Consider the following 12,334-nt stretch of genomic DNA (forward strand, 5'->3'; position numbering starts at 1 on the left):
TAGTTAGAGTGAAAAATTTTAAATTTGAAATTTGAAATGGATAATCAATTATTAATTTAATGTAATTAGAGTGAATCAAAATTTTGAAATTTTAAATGAATAATTAATAGGTTGACAAGTGGCATGATAGATGATATATAATATTAATGATGAGGAATTCTAATTGTATGACACTTGTCAATAGGAGATTAAACCTATTTTTTGTTAGAATAGGGATATATATATATATATATATATATATATATATATATATATATATATATATATATATATATATATATATATATATATATATATATATACTAGGCGAATATCCGCACGTTGAGCGAAATGAAATTATATAGTTAAATTTTGTAATTATATGTTATTGAAAATATTTATGTCATTTAAGTTAACTATAAAACAATAATTATTACATTTAGTTGATGTAAAGTTATAATTAATGTGAACAGTAGGTAATTTAACATTTATTAAAATCTAATCATTTAGTAGTTTCTATTTTCCGTGTGTATAAAATTTGTTATATTTCTCAACGATTTTATTTAACCATTATTATGATTTATTAATTTTCAATTTTTTTGACGATGTTTAATTTTATCATGACGATTATATAAATTATCAACCGCTATTTGTAATGTAATATTATTTAGTTTATAACTGTATGTTATTTTTAACTATTATGATTATTAATTAATTAAAATCAACTTAATTGAATTTTAATTATTATAAAAAATAATATCCATACAACTTTTAGTTAATTCTGATTTTAGATTTAGGTTCTTTAATATTTATCGTATTTAATAATTTCCTTTTAAATATTTTAGAAAACTTTATCTTTAAAATTTTACACTCTCTTTTTTTAGTTTTTTATATATTGATTTATGTTATCTATTTTAATATTAATGTCAACAAATTTAGTTTATCATATTGATAATTCAAGAAACCTTCCATTTATGATAATGTTTATAATTAACAACATATTTAAATTAATAAATTACATATATTATGTGGAAATATGAAAAGTTGGGAGTTTCAAATTGATGTGGTGAAAGGAAAAATGCTTCCTTTATAATATAGTATATGATATGAACTTTTTTTAACTATTATAACTATTAATGAATTAAAATCAACTTAACTGAATTTTAATTATTATAAAAAATCATATTCAGACAACTTTTAGTTAATTCTGATTTTAGATTTAGGTTCTTTTATATTTATCGTATTTAATATTTTCCTTTTAAATATTTTAGAAAACTAGGTTAAAACCCGTGAAACCCACAGGTGATAATTTTAAATAGAATTAAAAAATTGATTATATAATAAATTAATATATCATTAATTTAGGAAAACTTATGAATTGTAATATTATATTTTTTTAATAACTTTGTAATTTGTAAGTATTTAATTATACATGTAAATCCACATATTTTATAAAAGTCATGAATTTGTATAATGCAATATAGTATCACTTTGTAAAAAAGCTTTATTCTTATTAAACCCTTACTTTTGATGCATGATTATTGTTGAACATATATGGGATGTAAAATCAAGCACATGAGAGCGCATCGGAAGAAAAAAAGTTTGTTGGCTAAAATGTCATTTTCCCATTGTAACTTACCACCCTAATAAATCTTTCAACTCCACTATCTCCATCTTTTTTCTTTCATTATAACATCTCTCTTCCATTTCTTTCTTTTTAATATTGATTTTTGAAAAAAAAAAGTATTTCCTTTATAAAATGACACCATATATTTGTGGATTATTGGTAAATTAAAGATCAGCACCTTTTGCACGTAATTTATCAGTAATCAGTATATTAAATGACTATTGATAATTCTAAATCGTAAATTCTATTATAATCGTTAATGAATGATATTGCAAGTCTCCATACGAATTACAAATGTAGTTTCACTGGAATGTTACAAATAAAGACCAATTACCAAATTACTAATATAATTTCATTGGAATATTACAAATAAAGACCGATTAATAGTTTAGGGGGTCATTTTATAATTTTATATTCTAAAAAATATAAACAACATTTATAATTTTATATTCTAAAAATGATAAACAGAAGAAAAGGAAAAGAAAGATGGAGAATGTTTGTTTATTTGTTGTTAATGTCTTTACAATTTTGATTTTGTCAATGATAAAAATAGTTAGATTTAAAGTACTGGTTAAGGAGTTATTGAATCCAACCCTTTAGTTATTACATAAATTAAGTTTTCCCTATTTTTGATTGACTGTAAATGTTATTATGGAAAAATGAATCGAACGTTTAAAAAAAATACAAGGTCCATTTTACCCCTGCCAACAATATTCAGGTAGCTAACAATCCGTAATGAAACTAAGTTATTTAGGTAGCTTACAATGTAAAATATGTTAATGTTAAAACAACTAATTATGAACTACAATGCTAATAAAGGAATGTAAACATACAAACACAACACATAGACATACACACATAACAAACATAGAGAACATAAGTAGTTTCACAAAAGTACAAATCATAGTCAATCCCATGTTATAGCATTGAACTTTTCCAAACAAATAACATATTATAGCATCATATTGTACTACACTTTTTCAAAAAAAAAAGACATCATAACATCATAACGTACTATAGTAGCAGATAAAATTTATTCATTTATCGCCATTTTACATTTCGACATGCTTTCAGATTTATCAATAATAATATATAATAACATGATATTCATAACAAATAGTAATAAAGAAAATATTAGCATACTTTTTCTTCTAGAAATGAGTTAATTAACAGCATATCAAAATGACTACGAATAACAATCTTTAGTGTTCCTTTTATTCATTTCTTCTAACAATAAAAATTATAATCTTATCATTTGCCAAACAAAGAAAATACTTAATTTTTTCGAATATGTAGTTTCACAGGAGTTGTTGGTCCCTGTATAAAAAATAACAATGTACTTTCAAGTATATATATTTATTATACCATCTATTTTAAAGTACAATGCCTTAAAAATAAAAAGTTTTCAATAGAAACATAATTAGTAAACATAAAAGAAAAGTAAGATTATAAAAAGATGACAATTCTGCCCCTAAACAGAAAATAACCATTCCACCCCTACAAATAAAATGACTCTTCTGCCCTTGTATTGTTAACATATAATTATTTTTTAAAGAGTATTCTGACTCGGGAACAAAAATTAAGAAAAGTTTGACAATTTGGTTCAACAATCATAAATTCAAAGTACAAAGCTAAAATTGGTAAAAGTGAAAAACAAAAACTTATTAAAAATGTTTTAAAAGCTTTAATGTTACCATTTGTCAAACAATGAAAATACATAAACTTTTTGAACTATTTCCATTTATTTTCAGGAATGGTCATTCAAAGTACAATGCTATTTCTATATATGATACAAAGTTTGTTGTCCATTTTATATTTTTCTGGAAAATGGTTTGAAACACAACACAATAGAAACACACACAACACACATACACTAACATAATTAAAAATACTTTTGTTTTGGAATGAGAAGTAGACACCCAGTTTAAAAGGATACGAATTAAATGGCAGGTAAATATGAGTAAGTTTTGCAATAACTAGAATTATTTTTCCTGATTTTGTGGGAATATTATGACTGTTTCTATTGTTTAATTGCACCGAATCAGGAATGAACAACCGAATTTTTAAGTAGCACAAGGGCATAACCGGAATTTCAATTTCATATTTTGGGCGGGATAAGAAGCTGGTTGGGGCTTAGGAGATGCCACATGGCATCAACACATATAATATAACCACCTGCAAAACCAAAAGAAACACTGTCTTTGTAAAAAAAAAGGACTATGTTCTAGTTATATAATTAGTCATTCAAAACACCTCTTAGAAAGAAAAAAAATAAGAAAGTTTAACATACAAAAAAATATATTATTTGTGTGAAACGACTTATAATAAATATGGTAAAAACTTGACGTCTTTCTAACTTGAGCCATGAACTTTCATCTAAGCATCTATAAGAACCAACTAAAGATAGCAGCAGCAAATCTTAACATGCATAAAATTTGAAAGCAGAAGCAGCAACAGACCATGACATATATATGCTGAAAATACCCTCCAGCAGGATTGAGACGGATCCAAGGGTATTCCTTGTTAGTGAAAATTACATTGATGATCCTTGTTTTAAAGTATTGTTATTTTTTTCTAGAATCTAATCAAATATGGCCATTTTGGACTTTTTGGTAAATTTGACCATTTTTGTTTTTTTTTTTGTTTTTGTTTTTTTTTTGTCATTTGGATGAGTTAAACATGTTAAAAACGTAGATCCAATTTTCACAAATATAGACCCATATAACGAATATATTTCAAATGTGAATAGATTTCAAATGTTAATATTGGTTGGCAACATCAAGGAAAAAGATGATCACCTGGATGAAGCTTTCAGACTTAGTCCACTCTTTCTCTCTCTAAATCTGAATAGAAAAAGAGCTCTTCAAAGATGATGGCCTACTCTATGACAGACGTTGGTACTCCTCTTTCTCTCTTTAAATCCGAGCAAACTGCCATAAATGTGACCAGAAGTAAAGAGGAACAGAGTAAGGTGATACTTGAAGAACAAATTCCCTTTCTTGATACATAATCATAAATTATTCACTAAATTTTATATTTAAACTGTAAACCCCATTATTTATGGAGACCTACATCTTGATAATGACTTGATTGAAACTTCCCAATAAATCACGCTTATGCACCATGTAGGATAGTACCATAACAGAATCCTTGCTCCAAAAATAAAGAAAAAAATAGCCATGTTTGTATGTGTATGTCGGTACTGTAGAGACAAAGAAATAAAAGGAATACATGAAATTGATTCAATGTGGCATTTTGTCAAACACTTGGCGTGCATTGATGAAAACGATGATAATACCAAGATGCAATTCGATCTTATACATTAAAAATCAAAACCAAAAAGAGATGGATGACATGATATCGATTCAATGATTCCTCACTAAACCATGAGTTGAGGTTGAATAGAGGAACCATCTGATTAATTTCTGAATTGTTATAAAGAAACCTATTAAAGAAAAATCATAACAATTTACAATCAAGAAATTGGAACATTCACATTAACAATTTGTCGTCTCTTCTTCAATCGGACCTGATTGCTTAGTCATATGTCTTCTTTCTCTAAGTAGGCCCAATCTTAGCATAATCAAACTCAAACTGAAATGTTTAACTGGGAATCCTTCGAAAGTACTGAGAGGGAGTTTTTTGGGAGTGGATTTTGGATTGAAAAAGAGGAAAATAGAAAGAATAGGCCACATAAACATCAGAGTGTGAGAAATATAAGAGAGGAGGAGCGGTGGGGAAATGAATTCAAAGTCGGAGAAGATTTGCTTTCCGATTTATAGTGATTACGTCCTAATTTCATTCAAATCAGTTGTTAATGATATGCGACTCTCAAGGAATATGCCAGACTGGGAGTTGAAGGAAAGGGTATGCTTGGTAATTAACATAGAAACTATAAGCGGGAAAAGTATATGGGGGGATGCCAAGCCAATGACACGTGGATCATAGGTACTGTTTTATTAGAATAGAGAACTTTATCTTTAAAATTTTACACTCTTTTTTTTTGTAGTTTTTTGATATATTGATTTATGTTATGTATTTAAAATTAATGTCAACAAATTTAGTTTATCATATTGATAATTCAAGAAATCTTTCATTTATGATAATATATATATATATATATATATATATATATATATATATACCTTAATAAACATTTATCATGTTTTGCTGAATTTTACTAGGTACATCCCTTAAAGCAGCATTTACAACAACTTTATGCATTACATAATAAGTAATTCGGTCAAACTGATAAGGTAAAGCTAAGCGGGTCTCAAGTGGAACAAACTCTTCCAAAACGTGAATCAGTCAAAATGAAATGGGGGCATTTCCTCACATTCAGCAGATGGAATCGGTCAACAAGAGGTACACTCTATATTGCATCTCCTCTCTCATTTCAGTCAACACGATGTTGCCTTCAACTATTCACCATCGCCATCTCTCTTTAACATTCCCCCCTTCTTTCCTCTCTTAAATCCAGAAAACCCAGATGCCCTCTTCAACCTCCGTCCTCCAGAAAACCCATATGCCCTTCCTTATCTCAGACTTCTCATTTTCTCCCACCGACCCAGTTAAGGTTCCACATCTGCCCTCCTCCGCCTACGTCTCTAACACCGAACCACCTCCTTCAAACGATGCGCTGTTTGCTACCATCTACTGCCACCGGCCACCAACACACTTCCGCCGTTGCTACACGTCAGTAAGATCTCTCTCTATCTTTATTCAACCATCAGGATCTCAGTGTTGTCCTCATAGACATCACCCTCTCAAAACCTAAGGTTCTATGTGCCGTCGCTTCATCCATTAAAACGATGTTGACTCCTCGTTGATTGAAGGCAGATGAATTTAATCCATGTAGCTTTTCTTTAATATTTTGCGTTTTTGGTTCTAATTGGGAACTAAATCTTGATTAAACCCAAAAAACTGTATGTGGGTTGATCTAAATCTGTGTTTGAAGGTCAGATATGGTATGATTTTGCTTTGTTTTGATGTGGCTCATTCCCTTATCTCGAAATTTCCTCACATCTCTGTAGTTTCTGTTCATTGTTGATATAAACTTGAAGACACATTCAAATCAGTGCCTCTCCATCAATGATTATCGTCTAAACCTCCACCGCCGACCAAAAAGAAGTCATTTTTGCATTTGGTTCATCAGGTTTGTTTATTTTACCGATTTTGTATTTTTTTTGTTTAGGGCAAACTAAATCATACCATATATCCTCTCTATCTCACTTGATCTATGTCTCTTGAAGAACCACTGTACCACTGCCATTCTCTGCTCAGGTAAAAAAACGTCTTTTTCGTCTCTTATATTGAACAAATTATAACTGAATTTCCTTTTCATCTCTTATATTGAAGAAATCCCAACTAGATTTCGTTTTGATCTCTTTATATGTTTCAAATCTTCACCTTTCTCCACCTGCCCTGCACCTCCAGTACCGCCGACCACTCCCACCATCTATTATCGTTAGAGAGACCTAATCGAAACCACTCACTAACTCACTCATGCTACAAACGTAATCAGCATAACTCCACTTACATGTTATAATTTATATAACATCTCTCTCACCCTCTCTCACCATCGATTCAAATTTGAGCCAGCCTGATCGTGTATTTTTAACTCTAATTGAATGTTTTTGTGTTTTTCACTTTGGTCTGGTGGTTTCTGATGTTGGTTTTGGAAGATAATTGACTATACCTTGGTGGGTCCACACGATCTGATTTGGTAACTTTCATTTTATGCGAACTAGGTATGTTTCTTATTCTTCTTCTGATGACACACATGATCTATTTTGGCATTTGAACAATCTATTCATCTTTGGGTTTCTTCAAGATAAAAAAAGAAGTTATTTGTATTTGGATTCAGGTTTTGCAAACAAATCTTAGATTTTGTTTACCCATATACTTTTTATTTTTGGTTCGATTTATTTCCAATCGTAGTTCCTACAAATGCTTTTGATTTTAGGGTCCATCCATACCGTGTTATAGTTATTGATTTCTTTCGAGAACAAGAAGGCTAGAAAGTCACAGCCATTAACCGCCCTCTTCACCCAGGTTTCTAACTATGTTGTTGTCGATTTTAAATTTCGTTTTAGTTTTTGATTTTCAAGATTTTTTTTTGATTGGTATGAATTTGAATGATTCCAGTGCTTTAATTCGAACGCATGTTTAGGCTTTCTTTCAAAAATTTGGTTCATGTGTTCTTAGTGGTATTAGGAACATTTGGGTTTGATTTATAGGTATATGTTTTATTTCAAACTATCTGTATAGGATCTGTTTAACTTTGTGTGTGTGTGTGTGTGTGTGTGTGTTTTACAGTCTATTTTCTGGTTTGGATTTGCAGGTAAACAAATTTCACCAGCAACAAGTATCACTAGACACTTTTATATGACTTTTTGCAATTGGGGAATTACTTCAATTCTATTCAATGGCTGTTTGACCTAACCCAATCAAGTTATGGTACTTCCTGCTATTGAAGCATTTAAATAAGTCATGTTGCAAAATTTCTCATGGGAACCTGCTACTAAACAACCACCACCATCGATTTTATCTTTAAGCAAGGCCTTGATCGATTCCTATTTCTTGGTATGATTGCAATAGTAAGTAATATTTATGTCTTTTGTTGTATCTAAACTTAATCCTGATTATTTGAATCTTCAAATCAACTATTTTAGTAAAAAATCACAGGTTTTGAATTGGATATGGTTCTTTTCAGATAAACTTTTAGATTTATTGATTTTTGATCTTTTTCAAAGAAACTATTAGTTTTCTATTCATATGTACTGACATTTAGAAAACTTGAAATAACCATCGACAATGGAGGTATATGTTTATGTGTTGATTTATTGTGTTGAATTGAAGATTAAACCAACATCCAACAAAAATAATTTCTTTGAACATTATTTTCTTGCTTATTTATGTCTTTTGCTGTATCTAAACTTAATCCTGATTATTTGAACATTATTTGAATCGATTCCCATCAAGGGTTCATTATTTCCTTTTCTCAAATGTTCTTTTCTTGCTTCAAAGTTTCATTTATTAATCATCCTTTTCTTGAAATGTTGATTTAAAAGAACTAACAAAGTTTTGGTTCTTTACAGATTTATATAATAAAGGAATAAAATAGGTAGCTAACGAGTTCTATCGTTTCTTATGAAATAATTACGTAAAAATTTTAAATCAACTTTTTTTGCTTGATGATACAGGTGTATAAAAGTTATTTAACCCAATGGAAAAGAAAAAAAGAATAGATGAGAGGGCTACAACTTTTTTTTTTTTACAAAATAACCTTGTGAGCTTGTGTATTATGTGTGCAGGCAATAGAGGGTTGGATTGATGATGGAAGTATAATTGCAGGTCAATGGTGGAAAGTGGACTACAGAATGGTTAGAGAAAATATGATTGAAAAAGTATGGGACAGTTATCATGATGTCAAATTGAAATATAGAATCTTGATATGGTAAACTTTGGGCATTGTAGTTTGCAATCTGACTCCCAAAATCACTAAATCCTCTAGGTATGCTACACATATGATCTTTTTTTTAACCTTATTACCAGTTAATTTGGTTTGGTGTAAGTATTTGTTGAATCTTTAAATTTGATTATGCTCATAATTTTAATTGATAAACAGATCATGGAACTTCAAGCATCTGAAAGAGGATGATTACATGGAAGCAATTGATGATAAATGATTCGATGATAAGTGAAAGGTTTAGCCATGTATCATGACTATTTTAATATTTGAAAACCCCAATACCTGTTGTCTCATGGTTTCATGTTTCTTTTGTAGTTGGTATATATAAGCAAATGCCCTTTGTTTCCCAACTTTTTCATGGTATTAAGCATAAGCATGTTATATAAATTATATAAATATGAATTCTCTTTTTTTTGCAGAGTTGGTGAACGGTTACAAGGCTTATGAAAAAACAACAGCACTCAAAGAATTAACAGATCTTTTGAAAAAACTGGCCATGGGCAAAAATGTCAACACCAAAAATGCACCAGAACTAGCTATTGGGTTACGTGGATATGCACAAAGAGATCTGTTGATTGAGTTTTATTGAGATGATGACACAAATAAGAAGTGTCTTAAGTGGTTATCATCTATCTAAACTTACATATAGGACCTACAAAAACAATATAGTTTTGTTGAACTTTTTTAAAATATTTCTGTATATTCTCATATTTTCTCTTCAATTCCTTTTCTTTCTTAGCGTTCCCACCCATACAACGTAATTGGATAAGTCCATACTTGATTTACAAACAAAAATGAAAAAATAATGAAAATAGAATTTAAACATAAAATTTGTAATTGACGTTGTGTATGATCACACTAAAAACATATTATATTCACAAATTGACGAAGATCAGATTAATTGGGAGTTGACTGAGTTTTAAATGTATATATTTTATAATCTTTTTAGTATTGGTCGTTGCTATTTGTTTTCTATCTTTTTGGATTATTCTATATAAATGTTGTTTTTTCTCCGCTAGATAGAAATTTCAATTTTGGAGTCATATAAAGGAATCTTATATGTACAAACATACATAGCGAAAGAATTTGTGGTTGATTTAGTTACATATAATCGGATACACATCCTTGAAATTTTATCCGGTCCGATAGTATAATTAAATAAAAGTAGTTAGTTTCAATCGATAAGAACATTACAAGGCGGAAGAAAACACATAATAAGAAATTTGAATTTATTAGATTTGATTTATATAAAACTATGTATTTTTTATGGTTCTATATCTATTATTAAATACACAACAACCACATATTTCCCAAACTCATTCTACATACAACTCACTCTATATTAAAATTCCTCTTAATCTTGAAAATAACTCGGTCTGCAAGATTACAAGACAAAGTGGTACTGCTCAACTGCTTCAGACTGCAAAAGTAATCATATGGGACAAAGCATCGATGGCTAAAAGACATGCGTCAGAGGTGGTTGACCAAATAATGAAATATATCACTGGGGTGAGGTTCCCATTTGGTGGAACGAGGGTATGTTTACCAATGATTCCTCTACGTCCGTCTAAAGATGACATGTTCACATTCAAGCTGAAGAGAAAACAATTTCCAATTCGATTATTTTTCACTATGAAAATCAATAAAGCTCGGGGACAAACAATTCCATATATAGGTATTTACCAGAATCGATTTCTCGCATGACCAACTTTAGATGACATTATTCAAAGGGATATCATGTGTCAATACAAAAGTATTAGTGAAACATGACAAACAATTCATCGGCAGTGAAGTCTATATACATCAAATGTGGTGTATAAAAAATGTTGCACGATTAATAATGCACAATCAATCATGTGTTCGTACATTTGTAAAGAATCCAAACTTTTCATTTTTAATTCTTATTTATTTCGTTTTTGGTAGCATGACTTTTATCGATAACTGTTTATATGTAATAAACTATTTACACAAAAATTAATCGTCTCTAGAAACTAGTTTCAGAAAAACTATTCGCACACGTCGCTTGGCGCGGGTAAACGGCTAGTATATATATATATATATATATATATATATATATATATATATATATATATATATATATATATAGAGTTATGTTCCAATGAGAACATTTTTCCAGTGAGAACATTTGAGAACATTTTTTAGAAACACGCGTGTTTGTTATTCAAATACAAATTACCCACGTAACTTCCCCCACCATATTATGTCATTCTCTCCCCACCATATTATGCCACCATGGGTGCCGGAAACCATTATTATCGCCGGAGATCAATCGATAACAACCGGAGATCTCTTCGTCACATCACCACCTTCGGAGGCCAGATCTCTTCGTTGCTTCCCCCACCATATAACCTCTTAGAAGATGTTGAAATGAAAGAACAACAAGTTCTAGCATCTCCTTCAAATTCGGTTTCATCTATGACTCCTTCCGTGTTACAGTGTAAGAATCTATCTAAATTTTGATCTCTATGATTGTTTGTTTGATCATATTTTTTTATTATTGATGGATTTGATTTCGATAATGTGTTATTAATCGATTGATTTTAGAAAAGATATGTGTATACGCTTTAGGAACGAACGCAAGCTTTGTTTATTATCTACTGTTTCGAATTGAGAATCCGAATACGTTAATCATGTGAAATTGGCTCACGGATTTAAAAGAAATCACGACACTGATTAAGATCGGAGCTTCTTCTCGTGAAGTTGTCGCATTTTGAGAGCTATTAGACTCACAATTGTGTTGGGGAGGAAGTTAAATGCTTCTGTGATTTCATATCTTCCAAAGGTAGGTTATTTTTTACTTTTATATATCTTAACATCCATCGAATTTCAATCAATTTATTAATATCTATAATTACACACACAATCACAATAGCTAGTAAAGTTGATATTTGTATAGATTTTTTATGAACAACAAGTGTTCGATGAAATGCCTCAATGAAAAAGTAGCATTTTATGTGAAAATCCTTAACTTTGAACCCTCATTAAGCCACGCATTAAGGCCCTTAGGTTAAATTGAATTTCATATCTTAATAGCCTAATAAGTAACCAACAATCATATAAAAAGTGATAAACTTAAGGCTTAACCATTAAGTCCTTAATAGAACACCAAAAGTGATTTAAAAGCTATTATGATCAATTTTCCCAAATCTGTCCTCCAACTTCTAAAATTCGTGCAGGTCAATAAGAACATCTAAAAATCATGAGACTTAGTTTTCTGGAAATCTTAGTTTGTC

General features: G+C 29.7%; 1 long non-coding RNA gene across 14 annotated transcripts; it reads left to right on the top strand.

The window, feature by feature from the left end:
* The first annotated feature begins 5,941 nt into the window (after positions 1-5,941).
* On the top strand, positions 5,942-9,802 carry LOC145167143 (uncharacterized). Of its 14 annotated transcripts, XR_013740946.1 has the most exons (7): positions 5,944-6,889; positions 7,291-7,356; positions 7,572-7,660; positions 7,950-8,205; positions 8,923-9,122; positions 9,237-9,315; positions 9,500-9,802. It is a non-coding gene; the product is annotated as an uncharacterized LOC145167143 (long non-coding RNA). The 14 variants fall into 14 exon arrangements; XR_013740939.1 differs by having other exon boundaries at positions 5,942-6,761; positions 6,859-7,660; XR_013740935.1 differs by having other exon boundaries at positions 5,942-6,563; positions 6,640-7,660.
* Positions 9,803-12,334: the final 2,532 nt, after the last annotated feature.

This window comes from Lactuca virosa, chromosome 3 (assembly GCF_052849685.1).
Source record: "Lactuca virosa cultivar CGN04683 chromosome 3, Lactuca_virosa_CGN04683_v6, whole genome shotgun sequence".
Lineage (NCBI taxonomy): Eukaryota > Viridiplantae > Streptophyta > Magnoliopsida > Asterales > Asteraceae > Lactuca > Lactuca virosa.